The sequence below is a fragment of the Protopterus annectens genome, chromosome 3.part1, assembly GCF_019279795.1.
Source record: "Protopterus annectens isolate FY-2018-M chromosome 3.part1, PAN1.0, whole genome shotgun sequence".
Lineage (NCBI taxonomy): Eukaryota > Metazoa > Chordata > Ceratodontiformes > Protopteridae > Protopterus > Protopterus annectens.
Window position 1 is genome coordinate 597,220,381 of NC_056732.1, and position 23,428 is coordinate 597,243,808.

The window sequence follows — 23,428 nt, forward strand, 5'->3', positions numbered from 1 at the left end:
ATTCTTTTGACATTCTATGCCTCTCAGAAACCTGGCTAAAATCAAGCACTAAAGATTCTGAGATTATACCCCAAGGCTATAATATAGTAAGACATAACCGATTAAAATGTAAAGGTTGTGGAGTAGCAATTCTTTTCAAAAATCAACTTAACATCTCTACTCTACCAGCATGTCCAAACCAAGATAGCAAAATAGAAGCCATCATTACTAAACTCCAACTAAATGCTAAAAAAGCCCTTTATATTATATGCTTGTATCTACATCCAGGTAACAATATTCCTATATTAGAAGACTTTCTTAGCTGGGTTTCTACCACCTATCCCCAAGAAACTATCATTCTAGGCGACTTTAACATAGACTGGAATACTATTAATGCTGAAAATCCCTCCTCTCATATTAACCTACATGGTTTCACCCAAACTATTACCTCAACTACAAGAGTCAATAAGCCCAGTAAGAGAGAGAGTATATTAGACTGGATACTTACAAACAAAGTCAACAAAATGTATAAAGTAGGTACCATGCCAGACGATGTCAGTGACCACTCCCTAACCTATATTACTAGAGAAAAGTCAGATTGTGTAAACCTCCCAAATATAAGAAAAATTCGCTCTACCAAGCATTTTAATATAGACCTTTTTCGAGCTGAACTCAGCACATGTAATTGGAATTGCTTAAAATCACTTCCTCTTGAGGATGCAGATTTATTCTTTAATACTACCTTCTTATCCATTCTTGATAAACATGCTCCAGAGCGTTCCATTAGAATGAAGTCTAAAACAGCCCCATGGCTTTCCAAAGATACTAAAAAACTCATTCTTGCTAGAAATAAAGTTTGGACCAAATGGAGATGCCACAGAAACAGCCCAGATTTTCTTCACTACCGCCAGCTTAGAAATCTGGCTAAGAAATCAATAATCTCTGACAAGAAAAAATTCTACTGCGAACTTCAGCAAACTCATCTTAACAATTCTAGACAATTCTGGTTATCAGTAAATAGACTCCTTTCCCCAGGAACAGCAAAAGCTCCTTCCCCACTAAATGCCGACCCAGACACCCCTCTCCAAACTGCAAATGCTTTCAACTCTTTTTTTTTCTGAAACTATTCAATCCCTTGCTAAACAAATGGACACCAATAACTACTACAATCCAAATAACATAGCTAACTCTTCTTACAACTTCTCTCTAAATCCTATATCTACTTCTTTCATCTACAGACTCATTCACAAACTGAAACCTTGTACCCCTTCTGCTGACAAGCTCCCTTCTCTTTACCTTCAGAAGGCAGCCAAAGAAATTGCATACCCTGTATCCATACTCATAAACAGAACTATCCAAGAGGGGACCATCCCAGACATCTGGAAAGTCTCTTATATTATCCCACTACATAAAGGTGGTAACTCCATTGACTATTCCGACTTTAGACCAATTGCTCTCCTCTCACCCCTAGCAAAAATTATGGAGAAATGTATTCACCAGCAACTTGTGCACTATCTCTCTCTACACAACATAATAGCAAACTGTCAGCATGGCTTTAGACCTCATCACAGTACCACCACTGCCCTTCTTTCCTTTGTAGATACTTTCAACAAGAATCGCAACAATAATATTCTCTCTTCCGCTCTTTTCATTGATCTCTCTAAAGCTTTCGACATGGTCAACCATTCTCTCTTAATTCACATTCTTGAATCTCTCTCTTGTGATAACCTAGCCATTAAATGGTTTAGATCTTATCTTAGCAACAGACAACAAGCAGTTATATGGGAAAACCAAATCTCTTCTCTTTTGCCTATTTCCATCGGAGTTCCTCAGGGCTCCATTCTTGGTCCACTTCTCTTCTCCCTCTTCATTAACGATCTTCATTCTGCAATCCCTCAAGCAACCTGCCTTCAATACGCAGACGACTCGACCCTTATTTGTTCTGCATCATCCACTACAGAACTGATCTCACTTACCCAAAATATCTTTAATACTGTAGAAACATGGTTCTCTAGATGGTTTCTCCTACTAAATGCCAAAAAAACTAACTTCTCCTTTTCTCCCCCACCACTCCCCTTTAAACTTCACCATCTCCTCAAACAATGGCACTATCATCTCACCTGATTCAACAACAAAACTGTTAGGAATAACCATCGACAATAATCTCTCCTTCGATCAACACATTAACAACAACATCAAGTTAGTTAACAGAAAAATAGGATCCCTATATCGAATTAAACCTTTTCTAACCCCAACAACTAGAACCAAGATTGCCCAAGCTCATCTTTTATCAACTCTCCTATATGCCTCCCTTATTTATACCAACCTCAAGAAAGTTAATCTTAACAAACTTGCAACTTGCTATAACAACATTGCCCGCTTCGCCACTGGTAACCCCTTCAGAACCCACCATTGTCTTAACTTAAAACTAATAGGCTGGCTTGAATTCCAAAACTACCCGGTAATTCCTCAACTCTCTGTTGCCCATAGAATATTACACCAACCTGACAACACCCCAATACTCTCTCAACTTTTAATCCCTTATAACAATCTTAACTCGCTTCGCTCCTCTTGTAAACTCATGGCCAGATCTATAAAGTCCAACAACTCAGCTGGTGATTCTCTTTTCACTAACACTGTAGGTAGAAGTTGGAATCTCTTACCTAGTGACATAACTCTGACTACATCTCTGCCACTTTTCAAACAGAAAATCAAACTGTACTTCCAAAATCACTGGCTTTGTTCCTGCAGTACACCTGACTATCTTATTTTCACTCTTTTACTCCTCCACACTTTTCCTCTCTACTTTAATCCAGTTCTGATTCTACTATTTTTAGAAATGTAAGTATTTACATATTCTCTACAATTGTTGTAATTTAAGAACTGTACATTTCTATAAAAATGCTTCCATATTGTGAATATCATTCATTCATTTTGTTCTTTAATCCTTATAAGCTGTATCTTATAGTAATCGATTTTTATGTAATGCACCAGTATATAGTGGAGCTTTTCTCCTCGGGCCTCTGCTGAAAATGGAAATGTATCCAGCCAGACTAGCCCGGTCAACAAATGTAAAATAAATAAATAAATAAAATAAATAATTAACTGTAGATAGGGGTATATATATTGTGTTTTTTTAGCAGTATTTTATGGTTTGATAAAGCTGAAAAGCGAAAGCGCTTACCTGCCTGATCTATTTTCTGTGTAATAAATTGTAGTCAACAGTTTGTTTCGTTATTATTGGCGGATTTGCTATCTGAACATTGGTGTTTATCTATGGTCTGAAGAGAAAAAGGTTTTATATATTTTATTGACATTATCTGAACTACGGAGCAGTGTGTTATTCACGCTAGATGAACTGTTTTTTTTTTAGGCTGCCTGTGTAGTACTTGCACAAATATATTATAACTCTCCAACAGATGCAGAATTCGTTTACCTCCCTTCATGGTACCTCGCAAGAAAGTTTGAGGTTAGAAGCATTTTAAGTATATTAAAAATGAGACACTATGGTTGTTTCTTGTAAGGATTTTTTAACAGTTTTTAACATTTTACAGCAATGTTTTCTGAAGTAAGGTACTTGTTTCTTTACTTAAAAAACTTTTGTTAGTCTAACACAAGATGGAATTGTTAATTGTATAATTATTTAATTAGGGTTGTTAATCATATATAAGGGAGGTACGTGAAATCAGAAGGTGTTCTGAAGAAGTCCTATGTATTAGCATTATTACAGACGAAAGCACTCAACCTTTTAACCAGGATTGTTTTGTGCAACCTCGTTTCAATAAAGGTTTGTCTGGTGTAACACAAGTTCCTCTTCTTTTGGATTTCAGTGTATACAGCTTGGTTGCCATGTCTAAGGATGTTCTAACCCATGCTGGAGCAATTGAGAGATTAAAATTGAATAACAGTACCAAATTTACAGTCATCTGCAAACTTAAATACATGTTAAAGAACATAGAGCCAAAGACTAATACTTTGGTATGAAATAGAATAGCTTTTATGTATAAACTAATAGGATAAGAGGCAGGACTTTGAAGAGAAGCATATTTTACCTTAGCTAAAGCTTTGAGTGAAAATAAAGTTCATTGTTCAGTGAGTTTACTGAAGAAATAAAACTGTGTAAAGCAAAGTCTGAGTTAAATAATCACATCAAAATGGAACATAATGACATTGTTTATGGCATACAGGTATAAAGCTATGTCTATCAGCCAGATAACTTAAGTTCAAATAGTGACTTGAACATTAGAACAACTAGACAACTTGTGACGAAATTGAGAGGCTGACACTGTCTTCTCCATCATGGTGAGGAGAGAATGTTTTTTCTACTTTGATGATTGCCACAATGCAATTGGAGGCTTATAAGGTAATAACATAACCAAGATCTTGGAGTTGGGCTTGGTGCATTCAATCAGGTTAAAGCAGCCTTCATTAGTATATGTATGATAGCATGCAGACACTACAAAAAGATGCCTACATGCAAGTAGGATCTTACTAGGCAATGAAGTAGCCATGTCTTGGGATGCTGGAAGAATGTTACCAATATAATGACAGTAACATCAACCAGCATATGTGTGATAGCAGGAATGCATATGGGAAGTGCACTGTATGCCCCTAAGTGACATGGTTGTTTATGTCAGCCACCAGTGGTTGAGTTATTGGCCTAATAGAAACTCTTGGCTGTCTGGTTCAGTTAAGACTCTCAGACAAACAGTAGTTGCATCATCACTGGTAAATACACAGATGGTTCTTGGAAGAAAAGTGCCATAGATCTTCTTGGTCCTTTTGAAACTGGACTTACTAACTGCAAGTTTACTATTGTTTTAGTGGATTGTTACACCAAGTAACCAGTGATAATGTTTATACTACAAATAACTGTTGGCACTCTTCTCAATTCCCTAAAGCTGGCACAAGGCTCCCCTCCTCTTTAATATTTTCTACAAAATTTGACCGGCTGTGAGTTTAGGTTTCTCTATGGATAGTAGCATTTTGGTTTTGGACCTGAGGTGTTGTTTAGGCTGGTAGATGGTCAGTATGGAGGAGAGGGAAGGGCAGGTTTTTGGGTTGTAGATGAGCTTGTAGGCTATGGTTAATTGTAGAAAGGTGAGAGAGTGAGGGAATTCTAGTCAATTTAGTTGCTGCAGAGAGGAACAGTGATGGGTAGAAAATGTTGCATTTGTAGCAAATTTATCAATTTTGTTATAGCAAGAGTCTAGTTTTGTTCTCAAGGAGGACTGTAGAATGGTGAGAATGGGAGTTCCATATAGACGTGTTGGAAGCAGGAGGGATAAGGCCAGAGCCTATTTTATGGAGAGGCTAAGAAAATAGTTGTGCCTATACAGGGCACCTAGTTTTTGGTGGATTTTTTGATGTTGCTGTAGATGTGAAGGTCAAAAGTTAATTTGTCATCAATGATGACACATAGCAATTTGGTACTGGGGATAAATTCAATGATGGTGTTATTTTGGGAGTGAAATGTCCCAAATGTTCCCATATCTTAGATGCAAAGAGTTTATTTTGGCAAATTTAGCTTGACAAAAAATCATCATTGCTCACTACTTTCAGTACTCTGTGTGGCAGGTAAAGATTTTTGAGAATGCCATTTGGAATAAATTCTGCAATTGAAGTCTTTCAATGTGCAATGGAACACATTTTTTCTGGCTATCCTTGTGCTATTATAGTAGACGACATACTGGTAGGAGGTCATGATGAAGCAGAGTATGACAGAAACCTCAGAAAAGTTCTAGAAAAGGCACATCAAGTGAATCTTAAGCTCAATACCCACAAATGCAAGTTCAGGAGGCAAGAAGTTACTTATGTTGGTCATTTATTTACTATTACAGGCTTACAACCAGACCCTTCATAACAAACAGCCATTCTCGTGATGCCAGCTCCACTCAATGTTCAAGTGCTGCAATGTTTTCTTGGCATGGTCAACTACCTAGACAAGTTCATTCCAGACTTGAGCCAAGCTTCAGCACTACTCAGAGAGCTGACATGTAAAGATGTATCCTGGTCCTGGTTAGAGCAACACCAGACAGCATTTGATGTCCTAAAACAGAAAATTGCTAGTCCACCTACACTCAGATACTATGATGTTCACAAACCAGTTATACATTCCTGTGATGCTAGGAAATTTGGTCTTGGTGCAGTCATTCTACAAGAGAATCAGCCTTTTGCCTTTGCATCAAGAACTCTTACACAAACTGAGATACAGGATGCCCATATTGAAAAAGAGATTTTGGCAACTGCGTTTGCATGTTTGAAGTTCCATGATTATGTTTATGGTAGACCTACCCATATCGAAACAGACCACCAACCATCAGTCACTATCCTGAGAAAACCAATGCATTCAGCTCCAGATAGAGTACAAGGTATGATGCTGAGACTGCAAAAGTACAATTTCAATCTTGTCTACAAGAAAGGCAAACTTCTTTATCTTGCTGATACATTATCTAGATCACCCAGAAATACTACAGAACAGCATGAGAATGAGAACCTTGATTTTGAAGTTATGAAAGTGAGAATTTTTTCTTCCACACATCTTGATGAGCTGAGAGATCACACAGTCACAGATCCAGTTTTACAAAGGTTTAACCACTTTATCAGTCAAGGATGGCCATCAAAGCAGTCTAGTTTACTTCAAGAAATGCAACCTTATTTTCGATACAGACATGAGATTTCATTTGACAAAGGTATCATAATGAAAGGTCCAAAAGTAATTGTTCCAAAATCCTTGCAACAAGAGTACATTACTATCTTACACTGTTGTCATCCAGGAACCAAATCTACCAAAAGAAGGGTGAGAGGATTTGTATTTTGGCCTTCTATGTCACAAGACATTGAGAGAGCACTTTCATCTTGTTCAGTGTGTAATAGTACTAAGTCACGTCAACAGAAGGAACCACTTCAGCTTAATCAGGTGCTGGAACTACCTTGGTCAATAGTAGATAAAGACATCTTCAAGTGGAATGGTCAACATTATTTGGTGTTAGTATACTCTTACTCCAGTTGGTTCGAGATTGACCTACTTCCTAACCTAGCATCCAGTACTGTCATTAATAAGACGAAGCATTATTTTGCAGTTCATGGGAGTCCACAAAAAGTTATTTCTGACAATAGCACACAGTTTATAAGCAAATAGTTCAAAATGTTTGCTGAAGAATGGGACTTTAGTCATGTCACAAGTAGTCCATAGTACCCATATTCAAATGGTTTGGCAGAACACACAGTGCAAAGTGCAAAATAGTTACTAGAGAAATCAAAACAAGATAATAGTGATGTTTTCCTGAATCTCTTGAATCTCAGAAATGTTTCTCATGATAAACATCTTGGTTCACCTGCTCAGAGACTTCTGTCAGGACAAACCATAATCACATTACCAATCAGTACTCAATTGTTGGTTCCATTTGTCAAGAACAACAGATGAGTAAAAGACAATCTGTTGAAGAGTAAGGATGCAAATGTCCAAAGGTTATGATCGGATTGGTGTCATGAAGAATATTGGTCCAGAGCCAAGATCTTACATTATAGAATCAGAAGGAGCAACTTTTAGGTGGAATCGGAAGCATGTGAGACTGGTGTCCGAGCCTATACCACAGCAGATAGCCTGTGAGAAAGACTTATCTCAGAGTGAGTTGTCTGGTGTTTCAAGTCCTGAGGAAGTTCCAGAGGACATTCCTGTTCCTGTGATGAATCCAGAAGTTCCTGATATGACTTGTGCACTGCATACTGTCCCTGTTGCTAAATTTGATCCCAACTGTTATGTTACAAGATATGGTTGAATCTCTTAATCCTGTAGCAGATATAACGCAATTTGGACATGAAGATTGTGTTTTGTTTCCAATATATATATATATATATAGTAATGCATGTCTAGCTCTGATACTGTTTTGTATAAAGGGTAAACCATTTAAGAGGGAGGATGTAGAGCCATATGGGTGTATATACCTTTAAGAAGCTATCCAAGGGCTTGCACAAGTGTATAAATACTGAGCACATGTGGGTCTGACTGCCATTTTGCAGTTAGCTGTTGAGATGCAAGCATGTATGTATGTAAGGTCTGTCTGTTAACTAGTTTGTTCGTATTTAATGATGCTACTATCCATCCTGATGTGTTTGTATGTATTAAAGCATCTGAATGAAAGCCCAAGCCTTCTTGTTATATGTATTAGAGATAAACGGGTGACAGTTTTTATAATACTTTGGAGCTTTTCTCCCTAGGTCTCCATTGAAAATCCGCTTCTTCCCATTTGGACTTTCCTGGTAATCAAATGCCAATAAATAAATAAATAATAAACAAGCAAATAAATACATAAATATTGCTGCAGGTAGTGATATTCGCAGAAGCACTTATTTGCCTTTTTTTCATGATATTGGGGTATTATCACGTCTCTCCATGCACTATATTATTCTTTAAGTCTAGGAAAAGATTCCCGATTTTTAAATATGCTGGCAAAATAATACATGTGTGATATTTGCAAATCTAACCATTTCCTCATCTTCAGAGGGAGTGAATAATAACTATATTATCATACATACATTGAAAGCAAATGAGTAGAGTTGGCATTGATTCAGATCTTTCAATTATCTGAATATTTTGCCACATTCAGGCTACCCCCATCTTTTCTCTCTGAAGATTAGCTCTCAAATAGTAAAAGACGGAAAAACAGACTATGTAGCTCTACTTTGACTGTATCCTCTACATCTGAGATAATTGCCCAAATTTTTACACTGTGTCTCATGTTGAGCAACCAGGCTCTTAACCATATAATGTATAACAGATATTTTAACTGCTTAAGCTCGTCCAGTACACTTACTTGTGTATGCCGGGTGCTGTGGCGAAATAGAAATATTCTGCATTTTATAAAAGAATAATCAGCTCAGTGATGGTTAGTAAGCAGGATATTAGTAATGAGAAATAACACTCTCAAAATATAGATACACATGCATTTACTTTTGTTGTTATTAAGTCTACACCACAAGCAAAGCTTTCCTGAAATATGAAACAGGAGCATCACTATAAGGTGATAATCACTTTCGTTCCCTTTATTTGTCAAAACAGAACTTCATCAGATAAAAACACCTTACAAACATCCTCTTTTATACCAGATCCAATTATGTCCAGCCAGTATAAAAACTCACTACATTTAAACACTGAGATTAAGTACAAATACATTGTCATTTTCAAAAAGAAAAGAAAAAAGAAAAAAAGAAAACATCCAATATAAGTTGTCTGCCTATTAATGACATTCAAGCATATTAAATAGTTTTCAATAAACCAGTCACAGAATCCACAATCAAAATAAATAGGTAAAATAAGTACTCTTTCATAAATATTCCCACTTCATGTAGTAAAACAATACATTCTAAACTTTGTCCACCTTTAAAACCAACAGACTACTAATTGATATCCTATTTAGTCTCATATTCAAAGCCATGGAAAGATTTATCATGGAAATAATTAATAATGATTTAGGAAATCATTCAACACTAGATTTATCCCAGTTTGGTTTTGTCAAGGGCAGATCATGCCTACTTAGTCTGATGGACTTCTTTGAGAAGATCACCAACGCAATGCATACTGTCTACCTTGATCTGGCCAAGGCATTTGATGCAATACCCCACTCATGCATTGTAAACAAACTCATAAGATTAGGCATACACCCTTATAATGCACACTAGACAGCCAGCTTGCTCTTATATAGGACCCAGAAGTTAGGATAGGAAAGTCCGCCTCCAGAAAGAGGTCAGTCACTAGTGCTGGGTACATTTCCTTTTGGCATCTACTTCTCAGAAGTCAGACCCAATGTCCAGATCCTCTGGATAACTAAAATTGCAGATGAATACAATTTAGGAGCAGTCATAGAATCCCCCAGGACACTAATATACTCCAGGAAGAGCAAACATGGACAATTAATTCATGCCATAGGCACAGTTCAAAACTCACTGCTAAGGAATACATAAAAGTACTCTTTAGGAGGTTGGTTAGCCTGGAAAACTACCCCTTTATAGGTCCATAGGTTCATAGGTAGGTACTAGGCTATTGGCTCTAGGGCCTATATAAGCCTAGCCAAAAAGTTACCCTGGCTTTCACTACCCAAGAAAATGATTTTCCTGTGCCCCTGTCGAGCAGAGCTACAGAGGTGATTCCCAGGGTGAAATTCCTATTTCCCATCCAATCATCAAGATTTTTCTTAAAGAGTGCTAATGAAGAGCTTGGTTTGATATAAATAGGTAGTTTGTTCCAGAGTATGGGAAGTGTCTGGGACAGGAATCTATCCCTCCAGCATGTTCTGTTTATTGTGGTGACATGGTTTAGGTCCCTAGGGCGTGTAGCTCGGAGCCATTGGGATTTATTTAAGTGGAGCATGTCCAACAGCTCTGGGTTTGACATAGCTTTATATGTTAGGCAGAGATCGCCTCTGAGTAGGCGATATGCGATATAGTCAAGCTGGAGTTTGAGACGGTCTGCGTAGGGCATCTGTCTGAGGCTGGTAATCCTCTTTGTGAGGCATTTCTGCAGCCTTTCCAGTTGTTGTAGATGTCGTGTGAGGTACATACCAAAAGGGACATTGTACTCTATGATGGGTCTAAAGAGTGATTAGTAGAGGGGAACAATGACCTCTTTTTTCCTGGATGAGAAACCTTTTGTGATGAGGTGTGCCACTTAGAAGGATTTCCTGACTACTGTGGTGATGTGATTATCAAAGGAGAGACTACTGTCCACCTGAGTCCCAAGGTTTCTTATCACCCTTTTGGTGTTAAGTAACTGTGTGGTAGCTCATGGTACAGAGTTTTTACCAAAGGGGATGACAATGCACTTTTTGGCATTGAGCTTGAGGCCATGACTTTGACACCAGGTATCTGTCACAGTGAAGCCCTTTTGAAGGATGTCCACATCATTAGGAATCTCAATTTTGGCCCCTAGTTTGCAGTCATCTGCGAACTTCTTTAGCCAAAGACCTTCTGTGTTATCCTGTACTTCAGAAAAGTAGATAACAAACAGGAGAGGACCCAGGACTGAACCCTGTGGTACTCCACTTGTCACTGGTCTGAAGACGAATTCGGAGTCCGCTACTTTCACAGTGTGGGTTTTGTCAGTGAGCCAGTTGGCAACCCATCTTGTGACATAGGGATTTATACCTAGTTTAGTGAGTTTATCTATAATTCCAGAGTGGGGAATGGTGTCAAAAGCCTTGGTGAGATCTAGATAGGCTGTGTGAACCACCTTAGCCTCATCTACGGCTTTGATGACTGCTTAAAAAAAGTCTATCAGGTTTAGGAGACATGATCTGCATTTTACAAACCTGAACTGGGTGAGATCCAGAGTTTGGAGATTACCAATGTCTTTGTTTATAAGTTCCATGATGATACATTCCATGGCCTTGCAGACCAGGCTCATTAGGCTAATGGGGTGGTAGATCCCGGGGTCCGTGGTGGCTTCCCCTTTGTGGAGTGGAATAACTGTCACTGTGCACCATTCAGTGGTTACATAGCCTGAGGTGAGGCTATGTTTGAACATGGTGCTTAGGTGAGGTGCCAGTTAATTCTGTAGTCCATATAGAACACAACCTGGGATGTTGTCAGGTAACATGGATGCTGTGTTCTTGGCTTTGAAGAGTGCGTTTTTTACCTGTCCAGCCGTGATTACAGGAACTTTGTATTCTTCAGGTATAAAGATGGGCCCTTTAGGGGGTGAGATGGGGTAAAGTTAGCACTGAACCTATCTGCCAGGATGTTGGCAATATCAGTTGGGTCTGTATATTTAGTGCCAGTGTGCTGTAACTCAAAGCAGATCTAAATGTTGCCATTGAGTTTAATAACACATCCCTTAGAGTAGACCCAGTAATCAGGGATTTGGTATGCATGTAGACAGTAACCTGACTTTTGACCAACTTTTTTCTAAGGTAGTAAGGAAATCATTCTGTGTTTCTCACCTTTTAAGTAAGGATATGGCATCTAGGTCCAAAGAAGTCATTGTTTCACTGTATTTGGTCCTCATCAGACTTATAATTAAATACAACTCCCCCTTCAGTATGTATCTGACCAGGCACACACAACAGCTTGTACGTCCACAGTGTATTCTCACAAAAAGAATGCAGGACATAAACAACATGTCATATGTGTTTTGCCTCAAAGCAGTATCACTGTACTCTGTTTCCTACAGATTGCTGAGGGTAAGCTATGTCTGGCATACAAGGCATCCTTGGATCTCATGCTGTTGGACCATTTACAAATCTGCAAAACAAACAGCATCAGAACTACCCAATCCATGTACTTAAACCTTGCTTGTGACACAAATAGGATATGTTGGAGGGACATGTATGTGTCTCAGAGGAACAGGTTTCTCATGTATCTGGAGCAGGCTTCCCATCCACGTGAAGCAGAGTTCATCTCTAACCCTATTCAGCTGAAATTTGTAAGAAAATAAACAACTTCAGAACTACCCAATCCAGGTACTTAAACCTTGCTTGTGACAAAAATAGGATATGTTGGAGGGACATGTATGTGTCTCAGAAGAACAGGCTTCCCATGTGTCTGGAGCAGGCTTCCCATCCACGTGAAGCAGAGCTCATCTCTAACCCTATTCAACTGAAATTTGAACCAGTGGATGGGAAATTGGAAATTTACACCTGTTCTGTCACCTATCCTATGTCTTTAATGGGCAAGGGCAGCCTGTAAATGCTTGACAACCCATTTCCTACCTTACCTATACCCCTTAAAATACTCTAAGGCACCAAAACTTGTTTAGATGCATTTGAGAAGCATGCCTAGGGTTAAAAAGCTCCTTGTGGCCATTAGTCTTGTCTATATCTATGAACCTATGGACACAGTTCTCTCCCTTTCACAATCTACTCTGCAAATAAAGCTAAAATCAAACCTGTCCATCTTACCAAACTCCTCGGACCCACAATTGATAACAGTCTAAAATACGGCAAACACTTACCTCTAACTATCAAAAAGGTCCACATTAAGCTAGGTTCATCTACTCTCCACCCTTTTATACACATCACCAATTTTTAATAACCTCAGAAAATCAGATTTAAGAAAACTGGAGTCCTGTTACAATAAAATCCCCAGATTTGTTACCAAAATCCCCTATAGGTCACACCACTGCACAGCACTATGCCCACTAAAATGGATCAAACTACCTAATCTTCTATCCCTTAACCAACTAACTATCGCTCATTCCGTCTTTCACCAGCCAGATTACTGCCCTGCATGCAAGAACCTAGTGCAGTCCCACATCAGCTCCAGACCGGTCTGAGATCCTCTGACAAACTGCTATTTAAATTTAATAAGTCCAATATTAGTCACGAAAATTCTTTCTTCAACAAACAAATATCTAAGTCCAGGAACTCCATGGCTCAGACAAAAACTAAACAATGCTAACACTTCAAAATTCAAACTACTACTTAGGGAACACCTAACAAACAACTAGACCTGTTGTGCCAGGCTGAGTATATTTTTTACCACCTCTGTCAAACCCCCATGCTGTTCCTTCTCTCACTTAATCCTGATAATAGTTATATAATCTCAGCTTCCTCCTCTGCTGCCTATCTTTTCCTTCATGAACCTTACTATACAGTGCCTAAGAAACAACTGGCAAAGTAAGTCTCATATAAGTTTGTCTAAAAGGATCAATAACGAGTTGTTTTTTGTACATTTTAAGGTATGTCTCTCTCAACATGTACTAACAATGCCATAATATTTAACTATTGATCAGTCATTTTTTTCTCTAATGTATGTTCATGCTACGAATTTGTTTAACTTATCTTTCTCTGGTTCAGAATTCACTTTTATATACCTACTTCTTATGTTTAAATAACGTTCTTCTTATATGACCTATGTAATGCTTTTTTGTAATATTGTTCTTGCATTGTTTGTTTATAATGTGTTGTTATTTTTGTAGTGTTTTTATTATTATGGAGCTTTTCTCCCCTGGCCTGCACTGAAAAAGGGCCAATGGCTCCGTGAGACTTTTCCAGTAAACATATGTAAAATAAAAAATAAAAATAAAGTAATTAAATAAATTACTCCAAAATCATGCCTCCCAGATATACTTTCATCCAAAATGGCCGTATAAAGAGGAAAGGTGGTGGTATTGCTTTAATATTTCCTCAAAACTACCACATTTCCCCTTATGACAAACTAATACCAAAATTCAAAAAAATAAAAAAAACAGCAAACCACTATTGTAACTGCACAATTTATTAAACACTGAGCGCTTTTGTCTTGAAACTTTTTACTCTGGTGAAGTCTGTTTAAGAAAGTCTTAAGATGAAAGTACTCACTATTTAATAAATCATGATACGGTTAGAAAGGTGGTTTCCTGTTTTTTATATTTTTAGTTTTTGGCATGCTTATTTTCTTTGGTCACTAATACCAAAATTCAGTTCAGCAGAGCTTCTGCTTTCCTGAAATTAATAATAATAAACAAATATGCATTACTGTTCTTTACATCCCTCCTGGCATCAATACAGCTATACTGGAAGATATCCTACATAGGCTATTCATAACAATGCCACAAGAAATAACACTACTAGGTGATGTAAATGTCACTTGGTTGGACATAAACTTTAACACCCCTGCATCTAATGTGAACTTATTACCTGGCTCTGTCCATGCATTACAGTAATGCTTTCCTTCTCTCTTCCACTTCTTCTTACCTTCCTCTCTACTTCTTCTTACTGTCTACATGCTACAATGTTGGAAACTCCTCAGTTGATTGCCAACTGGGACCAAATTTTCTGCAATTTAAGCTTGCTAGGAACAAATCCATTGTAGATATGTATTATTTCTTGTGTGATATTTGCTTTGTCTTATGACCTTTTGCAATTATTGTTTAACTAATGGGAGCTTTTCTTCCTGGGCCTCCGCTGTAAATGGACCTCGTTCCAATCAGACTTTCCTGGTCAACGAATGTAAAATAAAATAAAATAAAAATTATTGCTAGACATCAAATTCCCTATTAGGCTGTAAATGTGCCACCTTTTGTACCGATGATCAAAAAATGTTACATGTTGCTGAAACAAATTTTGTATAGCCATAAAAATATGCTAAAATATGAGCATACCAATATGCAGTATTCTTTGCATCTTGCAAATATTAGACATACATGCACAAAATATTGAGTTTAACAAGCTGGTAATGCAATAATTGATGAACTAAAATTTCTTGCCTCGTTTTAGACAGGTCATTTGAAAGCATTAGTGTAATTTGCTATTAATTGCATATACCACAGTGCTTGTTATATATCTTTTACAATCTGGCAACATCTAGCAAAAAAATAATGTATGTAATAATTTTTAAATCACAGGACCACTTTAATTAATTAAATAGTAAAATGAAATTCATGGATTGTACTTCTATTGGCTGTTTCCTTTATGGTAACTGCCATTGCTACAGCATTCACAGACAGCTATAAACAAACTATTTAAATACAGATATGCACTATTGGAACACTCAATCTATATTTTTTATATTTTGTAGTATCTAAGGGGAAGTAAGGATTATTTTGCTAAAATATTAGCAATACTGAACAGCATGAATCATAGCTTTGCCATGTAAGCAGAAATGCACTCTTGTTCATAGTTAAACATTTAGCCTAACATTAACATTTCCCTGTGCATATACCTGCTTATAGCAACTTATAAATCCTTAAAGAAAAAATATGTACATTTTTCACACAAATAATGCAGGGGCACTCATAAGTTACATATGTGAATCAATGTTAAGATACATGTGTAATATTTTGTTGTATGTTACTACATTTGCTGGCAGCTGCATAATTCCATATGGGCTTTGTTCATAATAAAAATAATATATCATGCTATGAAAGACCCATTTTAGCAGGCCTTTAAAATGCCACAGTCACAAGCACAAAAAGTTATTTCCTCAATATGCAAGTCAATGCACTAAAATACATTTTTTTCTTTTGCAAGGTTATGTGAAATACTAAGATTTTTGCATGAATTAAACAATATTTCAAACCCCCGGATTCTCAAAAGCTTGCACGGCATGCATGATCAGTGTAAGGGGTAATGTTGGCAATATGATGGCTGGGCGATCCACATACGTGCTCATTTGACGTGCGCGAGCGCTGTAGCAATGTTGCTGCACATTCCCATTCCCCATATGTAAATTGCCCCATTTGCAGGTGAAAAACATGCAAATGAGGTAAATCTGCTATCCAGGAAGCTGGAATCAGGGCATGCAGGACTAGCATAATATGCAGAAATGTACTCGGTTAGTAACCGAGTACAGTTCTGCAAAATCCAAAATGGGGACATGATAGCTTCAAATAAAGGCTGCATATCATTGAGGAAGCATGCCAATGGCCAACTATAAGACCATTGGCATTGCAAACAATGCATACTGTACAAAATATAACTATTATGTTATTACTGCCGATCACGGCTGTTGAAACTCAGGGCAGTGGAGCTCAAACAGGATCGGTGGGAAAATAAGAAAATAATCCTAAAACAAGCATTCCAACTAAAATCAGTATTCTGCCATGCAAGTCAATGGTAGGCAAAAGACAACCCGGACAGTGAATAGTGACAGCTAAGTGGGGAGACTCAGTGTGACACATGTAATTATGCATTAGCAGGCAATCCTATGCAAATGATGGGAAGGATAGTGAATCTCAGTTTTCTCCAGCATGTGAGGCAGGTCCCAACAGTGTAAGAGTATGAATAGCCAAGTACAAGACTAGGAGGTTGGTGACATCATGGGTGGGTGTGTCAGGCATACTGTAAGCAGATTGGAGCCCTGTGGCTTGGGGTTGCTCCTAGCTTAGCACAGCTATGCTAGGGGTGTGTCTAGACCTGCCTATCACTTTTGACAAAGTGTAAGTGGGTGTGCACGCTGCTCACTGGGATCTACAGGAAGATAAAGGAAGTTAAACCAGAAAATAGCAGCAGTGTGCACATTGGAGTACACTGATTGTGTGGCGCACCCCTGGGCTGAAACAGAAGGGCAATGGAAATGGAAAACAGCAGTAGGAAGGTAATCAAGGGGTACTAAATTAGCTGCCAGGTGAAATGTATCAGAACCAGCTAATTACACAAGCAGCAGACCAGCCCAGCCCAGAACACTACTATAAACTATGCAAACACCTACCCCTGTGGGTTTTCCCACAGCCTAGGCCACCAGTGTAAACAAGCGGTGAACTTTTAACCCTCACAACAGCAAAATATTAGGGGCTGCAATAGTTATCATAAAACTTGTGGAAGAAGCTGAGGGTGGTGAGAATATGAATGTTGCCAACCAACCCACAGTGAAAAGACGGAGAAGAGTGTACAGACTCAGGGTAACCTACCAAGGGCTACATGAGCTGGAGATAGTGGAGTGCTATAGGGTGTACAGGGACCTCCTAGAGCAAATTGTTGAGCTGTGCCGGGCACACCTGACACACAGAACTAACAGAGGGGAACCCATCCCAGTGGATACCAAGGTATGTGTAGGCCTAAGAATACTAGCTACAGGTACCTTCCAAGGACCAACTGGGGATATGATGGTGATTTCACAGGCATCAGCATCCAGGGTACTTCACCAGTTCCTGGATGCCATGTCAGTACATGTCAGTGAGCATGTATATTTCTCCATCACCTGTGAGGCATTGGCCAGCAATATGCATCTCTTCCACCAAATAGCAGAATACCCTGAGGTAGTAGGTGCAATAGACTGCACGCACATACGCATCAAAGCACCACCTAGTGAGCAAGATAGGGTCTACATCAACCGCAAAGGCTTCCACTCCATCAACTGCCAGGTCGTGTGCGATGCTCAGGGCATAATACTGAACATGTGTGCTGGCTGCCCTGGAAGCTATCACGAGTCCCACATCTGGCATCTGACGCAGCTGTACCAGAAATTTGCCAACAGGGACATCCCACACAGTCACTTAGTGGGGGATGCTGAATATGCACTGGAGCTGTAGCTGATGACACCCATCAAAAACGCACACACACCTGACCAAGAACTCCATAATGAGGCACACGTACAAACTAGAATAATAATAGAGCATGTGTTTGGGATGCTCAAGTCACGGTTCCGGTGCCTGGACACATCCTGTGGAGCCTTGCAGTACTCACCAACTACATGTACCCAAATCGTCCTTGTATATGTCATGCTACACAATATGATCCTGCAGAAACAGCTGCAGAAGGAACAGCATGGGGCAGAGCCATACAGCCCCCTACCAATGCCAAGGCCTGCACAGGCACAGAGTGACTCAGAGGAGGAGCAACCTGAGCCTGCCCCAGGAGGCAGAAGGATGCATGCCCAGTATGCCCTGGCAAAGAGGCAATGCATAGTACATACTCTGACATGGGAGGGACCCAGAGAATAGCAGCTCTCTCTGACTCTCACATACAGTAAAAGGGATGCCAAACATTACACTACCTGTGCCTAACCATGTGTATGTAGTGTACTATGTGCATCTGACATAGGCAGCCCTGCAGGACCACCCTCAATACTGGGACACTCACAAGATAAGGGACTCACACATGCCAGTCAGGAGGGGGGGGTCACATACCCAACAACAGTCACATCCAGCAGGACAGGTGTAGACAAACACAAACAAATGCTGTACTATGGCCTCTGAATGAGGGCTATGGGTAAACACCCCTCCAGGCCTACACAGACAGACTACAGCAGGCCAGGTAGTGGGAAGTCAGTTGTGAAGGCTAGGAAGTCAGAAACTAATATGTAGGTAATTAAAAGATAAGAACTGTAGTACACTTGTATGGCCTAGCTAGCATGATAGGTAAGACTACTGACTGAAATGGAGTAGATGATATACCAGTACAATCCTAGCAAATGTGTACAAGTGTCAGGTGTACCCCCCCATCCTACACAAAAATATAGTAGCAGTCAGGTGCGCCCCCCACCACCATCCTGTGTAGAAACATAGAAATAGTCAGGTGTTCCCCCTGCTATGCAGACATGTTGCAACAGTCAATGCCAATTGATCAATGGATACCCTGCAGATGCAGCATGCTACCTGTCAGAGTAAAACACAAAGGTCAACACTGCAGTACAAACCACCTGGACATGATCCACACATGCAATACAGACGGCCTTACTGGGCATGCTCACACACTTGGAAAAATGAAGGCAATGTCAGTCATCAACATACTGAAAGGTCATACTGGGCATGCTCACACACTTAAATACATGAAGGCCATGTCTGCAAACACCAGTGGACCAGACATATCCGACAGTTGTAATTGTTAGTGCAGACACATGTCTGTATGCACCACTCATGCCTTGTACACACAGTGGATAGGAATACAGACATATATGTAAGGACAACACACTATAATAAGCCAAAGGTAGATGGACATAGATGTGTGGAAGTGAGTGACCATTACAAGGAGCCTTCCAGGCCTGTCCCATCCAGCACACAGCCAAAGGGCCCCAAACACATTAGGTGCAGTTGTCACTCACTGCAGATACTAGTGACCAGTACCTGTCAGCACCACAGACTATGTGGTGCACGTGCCAGCTGTGCATCATGACTGTACAAGGATGTAGTCATCTAGTAGCTGTATACACATACCTGTGACATATGACCCTGTGTGTGGCCGCATGTGGCGTGTCACCCCTACATGAATGAGTTATGGCCCATGCACACACTGCCCACCCCATAGCTCTACTATGACAAGCCTGCTGAGGTCATCCAATGTGAAACACACCTTTGGGAGAACTGTAGCCCACTAATCTCCATGGCGTGTCCCATAACTGCATACTACTGCTGTATGATAAACTAGTTAGGTAGGGGTTCTAACCACATACCTGGCAACCGTGTGTGTGAGTGTGTGTCAGTGTTTGTGTGTGTCTCTGACTGTGTACAGAGCAATGCCTTTTAGGCTACTCTCACTCCTTACAATTCATATACCCACCTTTGGCAAGGCTGCTGATGTCACCCACCTAGAAATACTCCTCTGGGAAGACTTTAGCCCAGTAATGTCAGTAGAGCATCCCGTAACTCCAATACTTCTGTAGTGTGATAAACTAGTTAGGTAGGAGGTCAAACCCCGGAAGTGGCAACTGTGCATGTGTGAGTCTGTGTGTGCATATGTGCGCATGTCTGTCTGTCACTGACTGTGTGAAAGCTATGCCTTTTAGGCTACTCACACCCCTTACAATTCACATACCCAACTTTGGCAAGACTGCTGATGTCACCCACCTCAAAATACACCTTTGGAAAGTCTGTAGCCTAGTAATCTCCATATAGCAGCTCATAACTGTGTACTGTTGTAGTGTGATAAACTAGTAAGGTAGGAGTTCTAACCCCAGACCTGGCAACTGTGTGTGTATTTGTGTGCATGTTTCACTGTGTAGAGAGCAATGCTTTTTAGGGTACTCACACCCCTAACAATTCATATACCCACCTTTGACAAGGCTGCTGATGTCATCCACCTAGAAATACACCTCTGGGACAGTGGTAGCCCAGTAAACTCCGTAGCACATCCTGTAACTGTGTACAGCAATAGTGTGATAAAGGAGTTAGATGGGAGTTCTAACCCCACACCTGGCAACTGTGTGTGTGGGTGTTTGTGTGCATGTCTGACTTTGTAGAGAGCAATGCTTTTTGAGGTACTCACACCCCTTACAATTCATATAACCACCTTTGGCAAGGCTGCTGATGTCACCCACCTAAAAATACACCTCTGGGAGGGTTGTAGCCCAGTAATCTCCATAGCACGTCCTGTAACTGTGTCCGGTCATAGTGTGATAAAGGAGTAAGGTGGGAGTTCTAATCCCAGACCTGGCAACTGTCTGTGTTCATGCGCATATCTGACTGTGTAGAGTGCAATGCTTTTTAGGGTACTCACACCCTTTATAATTCACATACCCAACTTTGGCAAGGCTGCTGATGTCACCCACTTAGAAATACACCTCTGGGAAGGCTGTAGCCCCGTAATCTCCATAGTGTATTCCATAACTGCGTATTGCTGTAGTGTGATAAACTAGTTAGGTAGGAGTTCTAACCCCAGACCTGGCAATTGTGTTGTGTTTGTGTGCATGTCTGACTGTGTAGAGAGCAATGCTTTTTAGGGTACTCACACCCCTTAACATTCACATACCCAACTTTGGCAAGGCTGCTGATGTCACACACCTAGAAATACACTTCTGGGAAGTTTGTAATCCAGTAATCTCTGTAGCACGTCCTGTAACTGCGTACTCCTGTAGTGTGAATTAGAATCATCGTAGGGTTCCATCCTCACCCATGGCAGATCTGAATGTATTGTGTGGGCCACTGTCTGTGTAGGAAGCAATGCAGTGTAGGCTAGTCACTCACAGTCAATTTCAAATGCCCTAATTTGGCAATCCTGCTGATGTCAGTCATTGTGAAATATACTATTGTGTAAGGAGTACTCCAGTAATATCTGTGGTATGTACTATAACTGCATAGTCCTATAGTGTAATAAACTAGTTAGGTAGGAGTTCTACTCCCAAACATGACAGGTGTTTGTAACCCATATCCTGTGTAGAGGTGGTTGTGACTGTGTGAAAACTGTGGCCAAAGTAGAGTGGGTTTTGTATACTTCTTTTATGGTGGCCCTTCTATATATCACAATGTCCACAGGTGCAGGGATAACAGATGTGAAATGGCTGAGAGGCTGGGTTGCAAAGCCATACTCATACATGTGACATCAAGGCCAGGTAATCACAGTTAGCAACCCCAGTATTACCAAGAGCACACTCTCAACCCATGTGTCATACACACACACATGCCTAGGTAACAGCCAATATGTGGGTAGTACACTGCATATTGGCCACTGATAGTAACTATGGAATGACAGCAGTGGGTTACAGAGGGCATGTCACCCTGTCTGTCTGTCCAATATGCACTTACGTGCAGACAGTGCCCCTCACCCATGTTCCCAATGGACACCTGCACCACCTGTGGTGCCATCACGTCACCCACAATAGACATACCATGCCTGACAACATGCCCTGTATGGACAGATGCCACTGACACCAGGGAATGCTGTTTGTATGCTCTCGATGTAGGTGCAGGGTAAACCTGCTGGCCATTACCAGTTCCTGCAACAGGTGGGCAGGACTGGCACATCTGATGATAATCTGTGTTCACACCAGGGGCCAGACACCCCAAGTACAGTTCCACATGTCACTGTACATGCATGTGGGAGGTGTACACATCTCAGACACTGTCCATGTCATGGAATAAGCAACACATACATGGCAAGCAATGCACAGCATTGGCCACACACAATAGTCACCCAGGTGACCGGATGGAGGATACAATATCCACCTGTGTGGAGAAATGCAGACACTACATCCCTGAGCCACAATGCAGACCACTGTCATGTGGCCTGATGCTAAGGTACACCCATTGCTAGCCTTGGACAGCCATCTGGCAGAGTCAAACACCACACACCCATGGAAATATGCACTCATGCATGTCAGTACTGGCACCCTGTGTGTTTTTGTGTATGTTGCATGTTGCGTATGTTCACATCCACACTCCCTACAACCCCCATGGGCATACTGCAGCATGCTGTCTGATGTCAGACACCTCCCCATACCCTTTACCCATACAGCCCCCATATGACCTGTGTGGTGCATGTGATACCTGCACAGTGATGTGATGTGGCAATCACACTACCGATGAGTTGTACACCTGGCCCTGCCAAGTGTGTCAATGTGTGTGTGTCCCTGTGGGAGTGTGGCTGTGTTGACGCTGGCACCTGTTCATGCAGACAGGCACATGTATGTCACCTACCGCACAACTACTGTATTCCTGTTGCAGATGTCATTCACCATCACATATATGTTCTGAGTGCTCCACAACAGGTAACCCATGTGGCGCATCCAATAACTGCATCAAACTGTGATAGTACTACATAGTTTTCAGGGGTATGATACCCTGTGCTGGTAGGTGTGTGACACAAACATGCTTCAGTTTTACCCACCCTGACAGGTCTTTGCCTCTGTCTGCCTCTCCAACCCCCTCTCTGGTAGATGTGGAGACCTACCCCTGCTTTGCTTAGGCAGCAGCATGTGTATTTTAAGTGATGCTCATGACCAGCTGATGGCCTCTGCACAATTTGCAGCCCTCCACTAGCTGATTGCATGTGAAACAGCTGTGGTAACATTCCCATAGCCAATTGTATGGAAACACACTCCAGTATCTAGAAACATCATGGTGGTGTTGGCCCTTTTCATTCACTGTGAGCAGGAACTAGATCTGTCGTGTGGCAAACAGCATCTCAGATGGATAAAACAGATAGTCCGTATACTGTAATATCATGCTAGCTAACCATATGTGGCTGTGGCTGTGTTCACATTGGTTGTGGGTATGCACTTTCACACAGGTGTATCTTGCCCTGTGCTGTGACATGCCTGTTGAGCCTGCTTTATATGTAGGTACATGTGCATTCCCCCATAGGAGATGTAGGCCAGTGTTGAG